Source organism: Microcebus murinus, chromosome 10 (assembly GCF_040939455.1).
Source record: "Microcebus murinus isolate Inina chromosome 10, M.murinus_Inina_mat1.0, whole genome shotgun sequence".
Classification (NCBI taxonomy): domain Eukaryota; kingdom Metazoa; phylum Chordata; class Mammalia; order Primates; family Cheirogaleidae; genus Microcebus; species Microcebus murinus.
In genome coordinates, this window is record NC_134113.1 from 84,231,519 (window position 1) to 84,249,979 (window position 18,461).

At 36.3% G+C, this 18,461-nt stretch overlaps 1 long non-coding RNA gene across 1 annotated transcript in view; it reads left to right on the plus strand.

The window, feature by feature from the left end:
- The window catches only part of LOC105882823 (uncharacterized), a 120,811-nt gene that overhangs the window by 47,097 nt on the left and 55,253 nt on the right, over positions 1-18,461 (plus strand). The window lies entirely within an intron of this gene.

Consider the following 18,461-nt stretch of genomic DNA (forward strand, 5'->3'; position numbering starts at 1 on the left):
TATTATTAATAATAAGGCCACCTGAACAACCAGTCACTCTAATGCAGTCATCTGGAAAAATCATGGCAGCCTCTTGTCTAATTAGTGCTTTGAACTCTTATCCACAGAATAAATGAATGTGAATTTATCAACATTTTAGTTTTTAGGGCACTCTAGACTGCAACTGTAACGTCAGAAATTCTGTTAAGGATGAAAATTACTAAAATTTTTTTCTTTCATGTAAAATAAAATTATTTTGTAACCAATGTTATGTCTCCCTCCTAATGAAAAATTTCACAGAATTTGGGGGGATGATGATCATGGTAATAATCATAATAGCAGCTGCTACTTAATGAATGCTTCATATTGTGTCAGAAGCTGGATTAAGTGATTTACATACGTTGTCTTATTTATTTTTCTAATTACCAGCCCTCAAAGTAGGTATTACCCACATTTTACAAGGGAAAATTGAGGTTTAATGAGTTTAACTTATCCAAAGACACTTAACTAATAAGTAGAAGCATGGGGAACTCCAGATGGGAGCTGATGAACTGATGATAAAATCTATGACCACGCTGCTATTCTACGTGCATGCGTGTGTGTGTGTTTGTGTGTGTGTGTGTGTGTATAAGGGTTGTGCATATATAGAGCCCAATTGATTATGAAATACAAAAAAGCTGTTACTGTTGGGACACTTGCCATGGCTGGAGCAGGCTTGAATTTTAGAGACACAGCTCTTGACACTGATTAGTTTCTCATCGACACTATTATGTCTGGGAAGATGTCATCAACCAGCTGATAATGCCAGCTGGGGTAACCAGCAGTCACTAATGAGGACCTTTCCCTAGGCATCCATATCTGAGAATTTCTGAGATTCACACATACAATTCAGGAATTATGTGATGCATTTATCTAGAATACACCATCTGCATATTTACAATTTATTGAATGTTTTCTATAAGTCATGCATTGTTTTAATTTCTAGGAACTATTATTTTTTCTACTTTACTGATGAAAAATCTGGTGCACGAGAAGTTTAAGGGCAACCTTGCCATATAGTACACAAATGATACATTTCAGCACTAGGATTATAATCAGACACTCTGACTGCAGAATGCACAGCCTACTCCAGACATTGCTAGGTGCTGGGGACTCAGTGGTGAAAGGACTCTCTAACCCTCAAAAATATAGAAAAGAGAGATATAAATAAGCAGTTCTCTGCTTTAGTCCATGAATACCAATGAATTTTCTAGACCAGAATTTTAATGGACAATAGAAACTCCCTTATAGGTTGTGAGGAAACTTTCTTCCTTGTGATGAATTTGATTATTAATAGAGCCTGAACTAATAGAGATCAGGCTGACAATAGTGTCTGCTTTATTTAAGCCTTTAAGTTTAACTTGGCTTGAAATCCTACACCTGGATGATTTATGCTAAAACAAGTGTTTTTAAGCCAGAATATGTAGTTTAGAATAGTGGCCAATAACTCTACTTTGTGCTGATATTTTTCCAAATCTATTCTTCACATATAGGAATTTAGATTAAGAAGGCTTTTATAACCCTGGTAAAATAAAGCTTGTACATCTAATAATATTTTTCAATCAAATACTCCCATGAGGTTAAATTAAAAATGAAGTGGTAAAATGAAAAAAAACAAAAAACTATGAGCTAAAAGTCAGATTATATATCAAAACATATGGTAGAGATAATTGAATAAAGACAGAGTCTATTGCTTCATTTGTTTGTTTTAAAACTCATACTATTCCATAAGAGATTTGAAATGACTTATAACTAAAGTACACACCCAAATATGTTAAGAACAACAAAATGTGTAAATAAAAATATCGAATAAATATAAATAGAAGACTAAAGCAAAATTATAGGCAGAATTAAGTAGAATTTGAGGTAATTATGCCTCTGAGTCAGTTCTTAAATTGCTATATGTGAAAAGGTAAGAACATAGAGTCTTGCATTAACCGCATGGGGTATCTCCACCAGATAATTTGTCTGGGTAGATGCAGGCTTTCCTGGGTGTTGTAGTATAATTTTTAGCATATGTGTGTGTTATAACATTGCTTTGAAAAGCACAAGCCTGTTCATTCGTAGAGCAAAAGCTGGGCAGACATAAAATCAAGAGATGATGTCACAGTCTTAATTAAAACATCAAGTCTGTCTCATTTTTTTTTTTTTTAAATCTCCATAGAGGAATTTAGGAATTTTCCATTGGAAACTGTATTGTGACTGGCTTGGAGTGCACTGACAACACGGACTTAATGAGCTACAATGCATTAGACTGTATGAGATATTTCATTGTCAGAAGGATTGGCAGTAGAATGATTCAAGTGGGTGGTTTACTGGGTACAACCCACACTCTCCCACCTGCCTCACTGTGGCCCAACAATTCAGCCACCAGGCTGGCAGGACTTGGGAAGGCCACCTGTGATCACTAATGGAAAGAACTCCATGTTCCTGCAGTGCAATCAGCAGGCAACTGCTTATTATTGCTGTTGATATCATCATCATTATTTTTGAGTGGAACAGGAAGGAAGGAGGGGACAAGGAGGAGAATGGGAATAGGGCGGAGATGGTAGAGGTCACAGGGGGAGAACAAAGAGGAGGAAAATACCAGATGGAGGGGAGAAGCACTTAGAAAAGGAGAACCGAGAGAAAGAAAAGAGAAAGAGAAAGAGAAAGGAGGAGAGGGAAACAGATAGGAAAGAAGCTGTTTTGATCTGCAGAACCAGAGACAGAAGCAATATGACATCTTTCCTTGTCCTAACATGACCCAACTAATTCCCTGTGGGTGCCAACTTGTTCATTTCCGGGATGCTGGAAGAGGACAGCCACACGATATTAGAGGTCACCGTCTCAGTCACTCTTCAGTAACTCTCTAACCTCTAAGAACCTGAAGGTGGCTGTATCCACTGTGGAACAAAGCCCGGGGAGGAGGAAGAGTGTCTCAGTGTGCCGGTGACTCATTCAGGCACTGCCTTGGCCTTATGAAAGTAATTTAGCTCCACTGGGCTGAACCTAGTCATAATTAATAACAGGATACCTGTTTCTATAGCAGGTCCAGTATTACCAACAAAGTGTTGCCCTGAGGCAGAGGCAGGGGAGAAGAAACAAAGGGAGAAGAAAATAAAAGGAAATCAAGGGGCACAACAATGGCTTCCAGTATTCTTTAGGCTCCAGGGACCTTGTAGAGGGTTTATGGGTACATATGTATACAATTGAGGTTTAAAGGAGCCAACATTTTAGTGCCTATTATATACCAGACAGAATGCCGGCTGCCTTTCCCATGTAACTCATGTAATTCACCCAACAGGCCTGGGAAGTAGCTGTTATTCTCCCTTCTTACCCAGGCTAGGAAATGAGCTTGCTTGGTATAAGCAGGTTTAAACTCAGGTCTACGTGACTTGAATCCTAGTACAAGTTTTCAACTTCAAAGTAATCGTAAAATCTAGGTTATGCTTAAAGAGATGCATTTTGCCTGTGTAGTTAAGAGCAAGTAGTCATGACCTTCTACCAGAGGCATTATCTCTCTTTTCCAACATCTAACTTTGTCTTAAAATCCCAATGTATTAATTTACTCTTCTGCCTAACAAAATACTAAATTATTTTGGGGTGGGAAGGAAATGGATTTTGAAGTCAGAGAAATCTGGCCTAGAATTCTATTTTCACAGTTCATTAGCTATATGGTCTTAGAAATCTATACAATAGGATGAATAATATTAAGGTTTTTTTTATTTTTTGAGGATGAAATGAGTTATGGGAACATACTTAGCATAATGCTTTCCACCTAGGGGGCACCAAATTATTGTTTTATTTTTCTTTCTCCTAAAATTTTTGATAGAATTCACTGGTTCCAGAATTTCCTAAACTATGCTCTGCAGAACATTAGGAGTTTGGAGAGAGGTAATTAATGCTCTTTATAAAAACATTTTTAATGGTCGGATACATTGGCATGAAGTGAATGGCTATTTTCGTTTGTTCTTACTCTCTTCCTTCTCTCTAAGTATACCACCACACAGAGGTCATAGATCAATTCCAGATGGATTAAGAAACTATATGTGGGCCGTGGTGGCTTACTCCTGTAATCCTAGCACTGTGAGAGGCCAAGGCGGGAGGATCGCTCAACGTCAGGAGTTCAAAACCAGCCTGAGCAAGAGTGAGACCCCGTCTCTATTAAAAATAGAAAGAAATTAATTGGACAACTAAAATATATATACAGAAAAAATTAGCTGGGCATGGTGGTACATGCCTGTAGTCCCAGCTACTCAAGAGGCTGAGGCAGGAGGATCACTTGAGCCCAGGAGTTTGAGGTTGCTGTGAGCTAGGCTGAGGCCACAACACTCTAGCCTGGGCAACACAGTAAGACTCTGTCTAAAAAAAAAAAAACTATATGTGAAAAGTAAAAATCAAAGAAAATATGGAAATATATCTATATGATTTTTTTCATAGTGAGGACAAAAAAAAGATAAAAGTTCAAACCATAAAGGAAGGAATTTTGGCTACACTAAAATTTAAAACTTTTGTATGACAAAAGACCCAATTAAAAATTATACAAAATTATATAAATCCATATACTGTAAGAAGGTATTTCAATATATTTAACCAGCAAAGCATTAGTATCTAAATATATAAGCATGTTTACAAATCAGTAAGAAAAAAGAAAAGAATGTAATAGGAAAAAAAGCAAAGGGTTTAAATTGCCTATTCATCAAAGGGGAAGTTGCATGGCTGAGAACATTTAGAGGAAAAAAGGCTCAACTTCACTAGTAACTGAGGAAACGCAAACTAATGTAAAAATGAGCTATGTCACACTGATCAAATTCACAAAAATGGAAAGGGCTGACAATGCACCTTTTAACTGCTAGTTATAATTTCTTCAACATTATACTGTATGTTCTAGTCAGCACAGTAACAACACACCTAAACACACAAATAAGACAAAACAGTATAAAGATTGGGAAGGAAGACAAAAAACTGTGATTATTTATAAACAGTGGTGGCGTATTTACCAAGAAAATCCTAGAGAAAATTCAAGAGAAACTATTGGAACTAATAAGATAGTTTAGCTAGTTGATTAAGATTAAAATTTTAAAAATTCAATTTTTATAAACCATAGCAAACCTATAATAACATCTATAAAAGTCATTAATGCTGTTCACTAAATATTTTTGGTTCTGTCTTAGTACACGGTAGGCTTTTACTTTCTTGTCCTCTTGAAGTTAGGCCTGATCTGGTGACTGGATGTGAATGATGAAGGATGAAGTGGAAGTAATGCCTGTCACTTCCGGGTAGAAGTTTTAAGAGCCGGCACAAGATTTGCTGCACTTTTTCTTTGTTCCTCAGAACAAGGAATGGCAATCATCTTCCATGCAGCAAACTGACGTGGCAATCTTCCAGAAAACGGTTGCTCTGTCAGTTTGGGTTCTGGGACGAGGACAAAATAGAGCAGTACCTTATCTGATACATAACAGACATGCAGCATAAACAAGAAATAAGCGTTTCTTTTTCAGTCCCTGAAATTTTAGGGTTACTTGTTAATGCAATATCCTCGAGTCCATCCTAACTGATATCACCAACTAACATCTATTAATCATTTACCGTGTACCAGACATTGTTCTAAATTCCCTCTTTCTCTCTCTTTCTCTCTGTTTATTTAATGTAATCACCACAAGAATCCTATGAAGTAGTAGTTATTATTATAATCCTTGATTTGACAGATGAGTGAACTATTTTCCACAGGCACTGAGAGATTAAATTGCTTTAGGTAATATACTCTGTAAATGGCAAAACCAGGATTTAAGCACAAGTATTTTGGTTACAAAACCCAAATTTGTGCTGTTAATCACTTGGTATGCCATATTCCTCAGAGAATATGCTAAACAATTTTTATATGTCATTTGTAATGGGAGGCAAAACTATATCTAGAAAAAAACTTGCAAGAGATTAGTGAGACCTTCACAGAGAAAATTTAAAAAGAAGACAAATGATTCAAAGAAGTAGTATGATAATGACACCATGATTTGTAGATGGGAAGACTCAAATTCATAATGATAGAAACTTATCTAAGTTACTTTATAAATTCAGTGCACTTTCAATAAAGAGGTCATCAATTTCTTTTGAATTAAATTTGACAAACTAATCCCAACATTTGCATGGAAATACAAAAGACCAAGAACAGTCAATATGGTCATGAAGAGGAAGAATAGCAGTGGATTTCCCTGACCAAATGTGAAAACTCTTGTAAATTTATAAGAATAAAAACTGAGAGTTGACATAGAAATAGAAAACACAATGGGGAAAAAGGGGGGATTTAGAACCCAATCTATTTATATGATGAGTGTGGCAATAAAACTTTGGTGGGAGCAAGAGGGATTGTTAAGTAAATGATATTATGATAATTAGCTATTGATATGGAAAAATTTTATATCTCTACATTTATACAAATTGAATTCCATATGGACTAAAAGCTTACATTTAAAAATTAAAGTAATAAAGTATTTAGAAGAAAAGATGAAAAAATAATATTTTAATTATACCAGGTAAGAGTTTCTTTTATATGATGCAAAAGTATAAGCTATTAAGGAAAATATTAACAAATTTGACTATGTAACTTCTGTAAGATATCATGAAAAATATGAAAAAAGACAAAAACTACAAACTTGTAATGCACATAACCATCAAAGGATTAGTATCTAGAATATATAAAGAGCTGCTACAAATTAATGATAAAAAAGAAAAACAACTCAATGGAAAAATAGGCAAAGATCATGATAGGTAATTCATAGAAGAAACTGAATGGCAATAAAAATTTTAGAAGATTCTCAACAAGGAAATATAAATGAAAACATTCATAACCTACCATATCATACCTATCTAATAAGTAAAGTTTAATAATTCTGATGACAGCTACTGGAGAGTTTGTGTATTTTTGGTGGGACTGTCAATGTGAAGATGGTCCTTTGCAATTAGGTTTTTGGGGGAGAAACTCAAATATTTATAAGGAGAGACATACATAGTTGTTCTTCAACATCATGTTACAGAGCTGTGGAAATAAAGTAAACCTTCAGGTATCAAAATAGATAAATCACAAAAACACATTTTTAAGAAAAAAGTAGGTTAACATTATATAAATATATTAGCATGCATGTAAAAGTTTAAAATACATGAAACAGTAGTATATTTTCTTTAGGGAGGTAAATGTCTTAAAAGTTATATGGAAATGATATACAAAATCTTCAGAAAAAGTGGTTATTTGGAGAGGTTGTTGTCCAGGCTGGTCTTGAACTCCTGGCCTCAAGTGATGCTCGTGTTTCAGCCTCTTAAGTAGCTGGGACTACAGGCACACACCACTGAGCCTGGCTTGTTCTTAAAACATTTTAAAGTCTACAGACTTGCTTCAGAGGCGTCAGGTTTATTGTTACACATAGAACCTCAGAAATAAACATTACAATCGTCTATGAAGAAAATGAGACTTGGCGAGATTGCCCAAAATGATCAGCTGAAAGGTAGGAAGGCTATTACTTACTTGCACATAGGATTTCAGTCTCTAAATCAAATGCTTGCTTCCTTCTTTTCTGCCTCCAATTGTTTTTGTTTGTTTGGGTACACAATGGGGTCCATATTAGGGCAGAGGTGATCTAGGACAGCTGTTTAGCTTCAATTATCTCCTTCCTCGCTAGTATGCAAATTGGCCTCTAATGGATGGGAATGCTAATGATTTTTTTGTGTGTGTGATTCTGAACTCTATATTCTTTTTCATTGATCCACATTTTCCCCAGGTATCTGCCATAGAGAATTTTTTTTTATTTCAGCATATTATGGGGGTACAAATTTTAAGGTTGCGCATAATGCCCTTGCCCCCCCCCAGCCCCCACAAGTCTGAGCTTCAAGGGTGACCATCCCCCAGATGATGCACATCTCACTCATTATGTTAGTATATACCCGCCCCCACCTCTCCCCCACCTGCCCAATACCCAGTAAATGTAATTCCTATGTGTCCACTTAGATGCTGATCAGTTAATACCAATTTGCTGGTGAGTACATGTGGTGCTGGTTTTTCCATTCTTGAGATACTTCACTTAGTAGAATGGGTTCCAGCTCTATCCAGGAAGATACAAGAGGTGCTATATCTCCATTGTTTCTTAGAGCTGAATAGTACTCCATGGTATACATATACCACATTTTATTAATCTAATGATTTTAAGCCTTATCACAAAAAGGCAGTCTACAAAAAATTTGAAAAGAAATACTCCAGCAAGCTTTATAAATTCTATTGGGAATAAGATGTCCTTAAGGCAACTGCCACCTATGGAAGAAAGGAAGAGGTGAGAAAGGTGGGGGTGAAATGAACAAGGGTTCTGGGTGGTGGAAGGGCACCCAGAGGTAGGTGACTATATAATTGGGTGAAAAAGGTCAAGAGCAGGACTTGCTCACGTCACCGCAGGGAGGAGAGATGTTGGCAGGATGTTGGAGAAGAAAAGAGAGAGAGAAGAGCTCCGTATCATCCTGGGTTGATAAAATGCCACTGACACTGCCTCGTGGGTCCTCGGAGGCACTGAGGCTCGCCTGCATGCGTCCTAATCCATCGTCGCAGCTCATGTAGGGTTTTTGGGGAGAGGGAGGCCTGACATTTAGGATATAAGGTTTGTAATCCAATCTGCTGCAGTCTCCACGCGCTGACTGTATGTAAAACTGGCAACTGGCACAATTCAAAGTGGAACCAGCTAAGATGTGAGAAGAGCAAGGAAAAGAGGAAAAACTTGGAGGTGTGGGAGCTGCAGGAAGAGTCACTGAAGTGTGTGACATGCAGGTCTTCTCCCTGCCAAGAGGAGTTCATTAAGTGGCAAGAGTCTATTGCTTTCCACTCACAAATGGCTCACAAACAGAAAGACAGCAATGACAGCTCAGTTGTCAGTGTTAGAAATGACAATCCTTTTCAACACTATTCCTCCAATTAAAAGAAGTATCAGATTAGACATTGGAATAGATGTAATTAAAATAGGGTATGAGAGCTGTCTATATAAATTGTACTAACAAATATCAGAAGTGAAGACATTTTAGCTAGGTTCTAGCTGGAATTCGTGGATGAAAACTGGGAAATGATCTTAGTGGAGGTGTTTTTTCCAAATGTGTATAGGTGAATGAGAATTTTCAATATGAATAAATTTTTACATATTGTATTACCATTAAGAGATGTAGATTTTAAGGAGAGAAAAGTAAGGAGAATAATAACAATAAATATGCATGGAAAAATCTCTGATTGCTTTTGTTTAGCAAAGCACCCATCTTTATGAATGAGAGATGTATCACCACAAACTCCTGGTGATCCTCCTGCCCCAGCCTCCCAAGTAGCTGGAAATATAGGCACGCACCAGGATGCCTGGCTAATTTTTCTATTTTTTGTAGAGACAGGGTTTCACTCGAACTCCTGGCCTCAAGCAGTCCTCCTGTCTCAGCCACACCTTGGCCTCTCAAAGGGCTAAGATTACAGGCATGAGCCACTGTGCCCGGCCTAAACTCATATTTATTGAGTGCCAGGCTGGGTCTGAGAATTAACATAAGCTTAGATTAACAGGAGAAAAGCATACATATTTTTACACATACCTGGGAGCAGGACAATGAAGATCCAAAGAAGTGGCAAAACCTAAATGCTCATATAGCAGGTCTAACGAAGAGTGGCAACTGTGGAAAAGTAGCTAAAATGTATAGGGAGGGTAAAGGGAGGTGAGTTATTTTAATATTGTCCAGATTTTTCTTAGTATCCACTCCCTGTCTCTGGTGAGTAGAATGTTTCTTCTCTTCTGGTATAGGAAGGGCAGAGGATTTATCTTCTGTTTTCCAAATGCCTTTAGCTCAAAAAAATCCTTATGCAAAAATGGCACATTTTGGATTGTTATATTTTGCTAGCCTTCACCAGGCATCGTTCTAGGTGTTTGGTCAAATCAAATCAAAGGCACAAAAATCCCCGCTCTTGTGTCTTACATTTTAGGAGGAGGAGAAATAAACATAATAAATAAGTTAATTATAGAATACATAAGTTAATTATAAATGCATAAGTTAATTCTAGAATAAGTAATTATAGAAAGTGATAAGTGCTACACAAATCCAGCATAGAAGGGGACATGTGTTATGTGTGTTTATGTTGGGGGTGGGAATGCAGCCTATGGAGTAGAATTTTGTCATAGGGAAGGTCTCATGAGGAGATGATGTTTGAGCAGAGACTTGAAGGAGGGGAAAGACCATTGCAGACAGTGAGAACAGCCAGCACAAAGCCCTCAAGTTGGAGCATGGCTGGTGTCTGTAGGGAAGCTTGGATGCCACCGTGATGAGAGCAGCGTGAGCAAGTGGAGAGAAGAAGGTGCTATCAGTGAGGTCACAAGGGCCAGAGCACACAGAACCTACAGACTATTGTCAGGGTTTGACTTCAGCAGCCATTGGGGCATTTTGAGCATGGTGACAGGATATGACCTAGATTTGAAAAGGATCACTCTGCCAAGAACAGGCTGTGGGATGGCACGTGTAGAAACACGTAGATGGGTAAGGATGCTACTGCAGCAATCAGGTGAAAGATGATGGATGGAGCATGTGGTAGCAGTGGAAGTAGTGAGACGTGATTGGACTCTGGATATATTTTACAGGTGAGGCCAACAAATCTCTGATAAAATATATAGAAAGAACGTGGAGTGAAAAAGGAAAGATAGAGATCAAGAATGACTTTGATGTTTTGACAAGAGCATCTGCAAGAATGGAATTGTTGTCAGCTGAGATGGGAGTTCTACAGGTTTGAATTGAAAGATTAAGAGCTTGATTTTGGACCTGTTAAATTTGAAATGGTTATTAGATATAAAAATAGAAATGTTGTGTGGGCAGTTAGATAAAAGAAACTGGAGTTTCAAAGAGAAGACTGGGTTGGAGATAAAGAAGTCTTCCAATGGCCCAAAGCCATGGAACTGGATTAAGATTATTTGGAAAATAAATGTGGGTGGACAAGAGAAAAGGTCCAAAGACTGAACTCTGTGGTCCTTCAATATTTAGAGGTTGGGAGAAGAAATGACACTAACTGTAAATACCAAGAAGGAAACCTTAGTGAAGTAGGAGGAAAACCAGTAAAGAGTGTTATGCCAAGACAAGTGAAGAAAATGTTTTAAAGAGGAGTGAGTTTATCAAATGTTCTGGTGATAGGATTGAGTAACCAGGAAGCCACTGAATTGCATTTCCCTGATGATTAGCAATGCTGAGCACCTTTTCATATACCTGTTGGCCACTTACATGTCTTCTATGGAAAAATGTCTATTCAAGTCTTTTTTCTCTGCTTTAATCAGGTTATTTGTTTTGTTTTTTGCTATTGAGTTGTGTGAGTTTTTTTAAATACATTTTGGATATTAGGCCCTCATCAGATATATGGTCTGGAAACATTTCCTTCCATTTGGTAGGTTGCCTTATCATTTTGTTGATTGTTTCCGTCACTGTTCATAGCTTTCTAGTTTGATGTAGAGCCACTAACTTATTTTTGATTTTGTTATCTTGTAGTTTTGGTGTCATATCCAAAGAATCATTGCTAAAGCTAATATCAGGGAGTTTTTTTCCTGTGTTTTACTCTAGGACTTTTATGGTTTAGGTCTCATATTTAAGTATTTAATCCATTTCCAGTTAATTTCTGTGTATAGTGTATAATAAGTGTCCAATTTCATTATTTTTACGTGTGAATATACAGTTTTCCCAATACCATTTATCAGAGAGACTATCCTTTCCCCAAGGTATATTCTTGGCTCTCTGGTTGTTGACCTTATGTTATTAGTTGACCTTATGTGTGAGTTTATTTCTGGGCTCTCTATTCTGTCCCATTGGTGGATGTGTCTGTTTTTATGTCAATACCATACTGTTTTGATTACTATAGCTTTATAATATATTTTGCTATTTTAAATTTTTATTATTTATTATTTAATTGAGATAGGGTGTCATTATGTTGCCAAAGCAGGTCTTGAACTCCTGTCCTCAAGCAATCCTCCTGCCTCAGTCTCCCAAGTAGCTGGGTTTACAGGTGTGAGCCACCACTACTGTCACTGTAATATATTTTGAAATTAGGTATTGTAATGCCTCCAGCTTTGTCCTTCTTTCTGAAGATTCCTTTGGCTATTCAAAGTCTTTTGTGGTTCCATGTGCATTTTAACATTGTTTTTTCTATGTCTGTGAAAAATGCCATTTGAATTTTGACAAGACTTGCATTGAATCTGTGGATTGCTTTGGGTGGTATAAACATTTTAATGATATTGACTTTTCCAGTTCACGAACTTATGATATTTTTCCATTATTTGTGTCTTCAATCTCTTTCATCAATGCCATGTATTTTTCAACATACAGATCTTTTACCTGCTTGGTTAAATTCATTTCTAAACATTTTATTCTTTTTGATGCTATTATAAATGCAAATATTTTCTTAATTTCTCTTTTCAAGTAGTTCATTATTAGTGTATAGAAACACAACCAATTTTTGTAAGTCGACTTTGTATCCTGCAATTTTACTAAATTTATTTATTAGTTCTAACTGTTGTTTGGTGGAGTCCTTAGGGTTTCTTATATATAAGGTCAATGTTGGAGCAGACTTTTAACAGTGTTTATATTTTACAAAACATTTTTTCAAACCTCTAATAAGCTTGCCATTGAGAGTGAATTTTATAATGTAAACTTTCACTATTTTGTCCAGTTCATATCTTTTTATTCTTTGTTTTTTTGTTTTTTCTTTGTTTTTTTGTTCTGCAATGCATGCAAGGCTACACAATACCCAGACCATGTCGAAATGATATTATTTGTAATTATATTGCATTATTCAGTTAATTATTTTCTCATTTGCATTTATTTTTCCTTAAAGCAGTAACTATGGTAATTTAGGGCCAATTATGCAATACCTTCTCATAATTTTCTAAAATATGATATGAAAAAACTTTGCTTTGACCACACCAACCACCTTGGCTGAAAGCTTGCTCCTAATATGAGAATACATTATCTTTAAAGACACAAAAGTTGAAATATTTCATGCTGAGGTGTGAGTTTTCTGTGACAAAGCATCCTGTATTCATCACTTTGTTTCTTCACTAGGTAAAAGGTCAGTGGCAGTGACTAATTTTTCACCCCTCTTTTTATCCACATCTTTGTAGTGCTCTCCCACTGTGGGTAGGGTGAACTATCTCACCTCTTGGCAATGTGTTCAACCACGTGACTTGCTTTGGCCAATGGGATGTTAGCAGACAAACACAACAAGAGAATTGAGATGGGCTTGTGTGCTGGGGTTTGCTCTCTTGTGCCTCTGCCATTGTCATGGGAACGTGCCTGAGCTCTCCAGCTAGAGGGTGACAGACGTGCAACAGAACCATTTCACCTTTGTTGCTCCAGTCAAAGTAGCCTAGATCAACCAAATTCCAGCTGACATCCAAACAAGTGAGTAATAAGCAATTACTTTTTAATACCACTGAAGTTTTGTAGCAAAAAAATACCATACCCTTTTCTGGCTCTTATGTTCAAATGACTTAGTAGAGTTATACCACTGGAAGTGATTGACTTATAGACAATACAAGAAACTTATATTTTTTTTGTCATTGACACATTTTCAATTTAAACTGTTTAATTGTCAATAAAATACTGACACACTTCCATGGAAAAAGGAAACTCACATTTACTGACTTGCATCTTTTTATTAATAGAAAAGTAGAAGGTGATGTCCCCATCCCAAGCAAGTGGCTTTACCTTCTACTTTCCTGAAAAGGTGGAGTTCAGTAAATAGGAGCTCCCTTAACTCTACCTAACAACACTCAAATTTGACTTTCAACTATTATCTTTTATTCCTTCTTCCAAGCTCAGAAGAAAAAAACCTATCTCCTTTTCATGGCTAATCCTGCCACATTTTTCTCTTGACTCTATCCCTCTCTTCTCTGACTAGAGTCAGATAGGGTCTAAAGAGGTAGTTTTATAAGTCCTCTGCACAAAGATTATAGTTGAAGTCATGGAAGCCTGTGAAATTGCCAAGGAGAAAGGGGGAAGGAGAAGAGAATAGTAAAGAATAGAAGGCAGGAAAGGAGAAGAGAGCCAAAAGGTGAGCTTTGGGGAATGCCTGGATTTAAGAGATTAGAAAAGGGAAAGTTATTATTGTTAATCTCTTACTGTGCCTAATTTACAAATTAAACTTTATCATGTAAGTATGTATGTATGGGAAAAAACATAGCATGTATAAGGTTCGGTACTGTCCGTGGCATCAGGCATCCACTGGGGGTCTTAGAACTTATCCCCCATAGGTAAAGGGGGACCATTGTGCTTTGAGAATGGCAGCATCATCTTTCTGGGATGTTAAATTCTGACCCATGTTTAATTCTTCCACCCATTTTATTAATATTTTCGACCACTAATATTTTTCTACATCCCGTGGAGTATATTTTTTCAATATCTCTCTTCTTCATCCTCTTTTTATCTGATCTCTCTGTTGTTACCTTGATTTAATCCTCATCATCTCTCAACTGTATTATTGCAATCAGTCTCTCACTGATCTTTTTCCTGATCCAATCTACCTCATTTAATTTCTAGAATAATCTTTCTAAAGCAGAGTTCTGATTAGATTATTCGTCTACTCCAAAACCTTTACAATTTCTCCATTATCTACAAGCCAGACTCGAGACAACCTGAAATAGATTAAGCTGCGATAATCGTTGAGATGAAGAGTTCCAGTCTCAATCCCAACTTCCCAAATCACTCTCTGGGAATGGGGACCTGGAGTGTGCAACCACCTGCTCTCTGAATGATTAAGCAATGATTTGCAATTCATTAGCTTAATGAATGTTGAGTTGGGTGTGTGGATTATTTCCTTGAATCAAACCTAATTTGTAATTCCACTCAGACTTTCTGTTATTCAAACCTACTTGGATTTTTCATATTATTTTGAAAAAAATGCTCTTGGTTTTATTTTTCAAATTTCTCTTTGTTTTTAATATTAGAATGATTATATTCAAGGGTAAGTACTTTCTGTTAGTTTTCACAGAAGATTAATGTGTTATTATTTTTGTGCTTCTGATGGAGGAAAATGTCCTCTAGTGACTAGGACAAGCTTTTCCTTTCTCATCCCTGTCCTGTGTTTTCCCATTCCTTTAGAAAAGAGGTAGAGCATTTTGCTCTGTGCCAAAGCTGTGGGCCATGTCTTTCCTGCTTTTTCCAGAGTCTTCCAGGCAAAGGGAAGTATCCTAACTGTGTCAAACTAACAGGTGATAGACTGGCCTGAAGTCAATGTCATTACAGAAGAGAGATATCTTACTGTCTCAGTGGCAGAAACTGTTGATTGTCTGCCAATGCCTATTATTTTAGTCTTTCTTTATTAATAGAATTCTTCAATTTTAACTGAACACATGGCCACTCAGATAAAAACTATATTTCCCAGCCTCCATTGCAGCTCGATGTGGCAACATGACTATTTTCTGGCCAAAGTATGTGATTAAAGGTGTCACGTACAATTTTCAGGTAATACCCTTAAAAATTGGAAAGGGCATACTTTCAACTTTTACTTCTCTTTCTTCCTCTAGTTGAAATGCAGATAGAAACACAATCGTTGGAGTAATCATTTTGGAGTGCAAGTTGGCAATGCTGTGTTGAGGATGAGAGAACAAGATACAAAGATGAGAAGTACCTGATATACCCAACCGCAATATAAATTTCTAAACCACCCATGTAGGCTTCTAATTGTGAGGAGGAAAAAAAAGATCTTATGTCTTATTTAGTTTCCTGAATTTTGAGGTTTCTTATTATAACAGCTCAACCTATCTCTTGACTAATATATCCAGGTACCATGTAGCATTGATAAATCCACAAGTACTCTTTGTTACTGTGTTAAATTTTCCTGATCCATTTACGAGACTTATTGAGCTTGCTGAAGAGAACCGACTAGAGTAAAATTTTGCATCAGTTAAATTGTCGTGAATTGTTCTGAAATATTCTTATTTTTATGTTAATTTCCTTTATCCAGGTCAAAATAATAAATTAGCATTGGCTGTAAGATCCCTTCTGTAGGCTCTTGCAGTCATAAATAAATTTGAGTATCAGATACTACTGTTGGAAATTATATTGAGCACAAGAAATATAGAGAGATGTAAACCATGGTCTCTACCACCAAAAGGCTTTAAATCTGGTTGAAGAGATAGGACATAAACTTTTAAAATTCACCTCCCCTGCTAGATTATATTCCATGAGCCTAATGCTTCTTAGAGCCAAAAGATGTTGCAAGGCTCCAGTAGACCAGGTCACTAGAACTAGGTCATTAGTGTAGAGTGACATCTAGCATGGTGACATGTAGAGTGACATCTAGCATGGTGCCCTTTAAGAGTGGGTGAAAATGGATGAGATTCACGTAAAGCGTTGGATAAGATAACTTCAAACATCTTTTATTTCCAACTGTTACAGCTGCCGGATTAAATTTGATGAAAATTGTCTTAAATACATAACCGAACTTACAGGATAGAATGAGATAGAATGAAACTGAAAATGGACAGAGAGCAATAAATTGGTAAGAGATTAGCCAGGTGGGGCAAAGATATTACTTAAATCTGAATCCATGCGAGCTTTACTTACTGTTTTCGTTAAGATAAAGACTTCCATTCAGTGTTCGCTGAAAAGGAAAAAGAAGTTTCCCAAGTTACTGACAGCTAACCACAAAGTCTTAGCTTACTTACCAAAGAATGTGATTTCTGTGTGAAAAAAGACACCATGAATTAAGTAGAGATGTGTGCCACAAACTGGTAGGAAATATTTCCAAAGCATATGAAAAACAAAGGATTAGTGTCTAGAATATATAAAGAGCTCATACACATCAAAAAGAAAACAGCAATCAACATTTATAGGAAAATGTGCAAAGTATATGAACAGGAAATTCACAGAGGAGTAACTGCCAATAAACATAAAAATCTGCTCAATGTCATAGTAGTCAAAGAAATACAGATTGAAGAAGAGCAAGATGTCATTTCATATCCATTGGATTGACAAATATCAGTACGACAAACATTAGTAAGTACGGTAAGTATAAATAAATGGAAATAAATTGCTATAGGTGAGGAAATTGGTAGAAGAACTTTGGAAAGCATTTGCAATACCTAGTAAATTTAAGATGTTTATGCATCATGATTTAGCATTTTCAATTCTAGTTGTCTTAGAAAAACTCTTAATATGTGTACAGTGAGTTATGTTCAAGAATGTTCATCACACTTTGGGATAACGAGTGCAGAGTGATGCAATCTGATGACATAAAATTCAAAGTTGAAGATTTTAGAGAAAAGCAGAGCAAATAGTCTGGAAACATCAATAACGTGCAATGGAGGTAGCTACTATACTTCCAGTCCCAATCGTACAAAGGTTCTAAGAGGGTAAAAAACCACGAGCTGAAAGGATGGCAGGAGAAGCAGTGTCCTGAAGGGAGAGCCAAGTTTCCATTAAGAGAAGAAGGTAAATAGAGTTTTAGAAATGAATTGGAAGATATAGGGAATTTTCTGAGGATCAACTAAAATGCCAGAGAACACAGAGTATGGTTTTAGGATTTATAGAGGGTGGGAAATAGGTTAGAATAGGGGACACACATAGCTCGATGGGGATTAGAGCAAGGGAGAATATGGGTGATCTGAGTCTGGTTATTCTTGCAGTGAACAATATAAATACAAAGGACCGAATAGAATTACTTTAATGTGGTCAAATTTATTAGTCTTTTTTGTGATTAGAGCATTTTGTGTCTTGTGAAGAACCCAAAATAAAAAATAGAACATATTTACTTCTAAAAAAAAAAAAAAAGAATGTTCATCACAGATAAATAAATAATAGTGAGACAGTAGAAACAAACTAAATCTTCCTTGTTACTGGAATGAAAAAATAAACTGGAGATAATTTTTCCAACGTCATACTATACAACCACTAAAGGAGTCAAATAGACTTGCATATATCTGATATCTGTGTTTAAGATATGTTGCTATTTATGTAAAATATTAAGTATACACTTACACTCTCTTATGCTTCATGATATTTTTGCCTGTGTTTAGGCTTCAATCTGTTAAAACCACCTGCTTTTTACAAAATTAAACCCTTTTTCTGTCTGCCAGGTAAATTTGATTCCTTCAAATCCCTGAGGAATATGAAGCTTTCTGAAGAGCAAGAGAAACTCCCCTATATGTAGGTGGTGGGTTAATAATCATACACCTGTGATGACATTTATAGCTTTTTTTTAAGAATTTGAATTCTTATGGCAAATGTACATTTAATTCTGTTTGGATGCAACTCAAATAAGATTTGAAGTTATCACATGCCTTGATGCTAAGGGTCACATTTTTAAATAATTGACTCACATCTTTGTAGTTAATTGTTGAATATCTTAGGGACCTTCTTTCTCCTTCTCAGTTAATACTGAAGAAGGGCATTTTATTTAATGAAAAGAAAATAAACAAAGCTTACACAGATTTATA